Source organism: Silene latifolia, chromosome 3 (genome assembly GCF_048544455.1).
Source record: "Silene latifolia isolate original U9 population chromosome 3, ASM4854445v1, whole genome shotgun sequence".
Taxonomy (NCBI): Eukaryota; Viridiplantae; Streptophyta; class Magnoliopsida; order Caryophyllales; family Caryophyllaceae; genus Silene; species Silene latifolia.
The window spans coordinates 64,765,445-64,766,917 of NC_133528.1; the positions used below are offsets into that span (position 1 = coordinate 64,765,445).

Genomic DNA, 1,473 nt, shown 5'->3' on the forward strand with positions numbered 1-1,473 from the left:
TTGGTTTTGGTTGAAAAAGGGTCTTTGGTTTTGGTTTCTCATGGGAGGTGGGGTGTATGTTTGTTGAGGGTTTTGAACATTTTGGCTTTTGTATGAGAGATTTGGGTGGAATTTGGTGTTTTCATTGTAATAATTGGAATAAGGGGTACCACTCTTGTATGCTTGAAAAGCATTCACTTGTTCATTTGTTCCCCTACATTCACTTTGGTCATGCCCCAAAGTTCCACAATTCTCACATATCCCACTTGGGATTGATGAAGATGCTACCATGGCATTAACATGATGCTTTGGTGATTTTGAGGCTTCTTCAAGTTTAGCCATAGCCTTTTCAAACTTCAAGTTAATGGTATCAATATGAGAACTAAGTTGAGCACCCAATTGAGTAATAGAGTCCACTTCATGTTTTCCTCCTCTAGTAGCCTTGCGAGGTCTACTATATTGTGAGTTATGGACCGCCATTTCCTCAATCTTGTTCCAAGTTTGATTATCGTCAACTTCGGTGAACATACCATTTGATCCCATGTTGAGAATGTTTCTTGAGTCTTCATAAAGACCATTCCAAAATTGTTGTACCAAGAACCACTCGCTAAGTCCATGATGAGGACATGAGCGACAAATTCCTTTGAATCGCTCCCAAGCTTCATACAAAGATTCTTCATCCCTTTGCTTAAAACCCGTAATTTGAGCTCTTAGCATGTTAGTCTTTTCCGGAGGGTAGAAGTTTTTGTAGAAAGCTAGAGCCAACTTCTTCCAAGAGTCAATTCCAAGAGTAGCCTTATCAAGGCCTTTCAACCATTGTTTTGCGGTGCCGATTAGAGAAAAAGGAAATAAGACCCATCGAATTTGGTCTTGAGTCACACCGGTTTGTGAAATCGCATCACAATAGTCACAAAAAGTCTCCATGTGAGAGTGAGGGTCTTCACTAGGCATCCCCCCAAATTGGCTTCTTTCGACTAATTGGATAAATGCGGATTTTGCAATGAAATTTCCGGTTAAGTGTTGTGGTGTGGGAGTACCATTGGGTAGGTTCTCCTCGGTTGGTATGGAATGTGATGAAAATTTAGGCATTGTGGGTTGATTTTGTGTTGGATTAGGTATTGGGTTCTCCTCACCTTCTCTTGCAAAAGGGTTGATGAACTCAATAGTATTTGTTTGAATATCTACAACCTCACCTATACCTCTCAAAGTACCTCTAGCAAGTCTTCTATTGGTTGTCAAAGTCCTTTCAATTTCGTGATCAAAGGGTAACAAGTTACCTTGTGATCTTCTAGATATGCAAAATATCAAACAACTTGAAAACAATTAGAACAAACCTTGAGGAGTTTTACTTCCCCAAGGCAAAGAAAGACACGACTAATAACAATCTAAGAAAATCAAATCAAGTTAACATCGTCCCCGGCAACGGCGCCATTTTTGGCCGGACTCACTTGGAGATTTAGTTTTCGATTACTTGTCGTTAAGAGCACCTAGACC

The 1,473-nt window shown here is 40.1% G+C and overlaps 1 non-coding gene across 1 annotated transcript; it reads left to right on the plus strand.

Moving 5' to 3' along the window:
* The first annotated feature begins 589 nt into the window (after positions 1-589).
* On the plus strand, positions 590-696 carry LOC141650508 (small nucleolar RNA R71). Its single transcript, XR_012546535.1, has one exon. It is a non-coding gene; the product is annotated as a small nucleolar RNA R71 (small nucleolar RNA).
* The last annotated feature ends 777 nt before the right edge of the window (positions 697-1,473 follow it).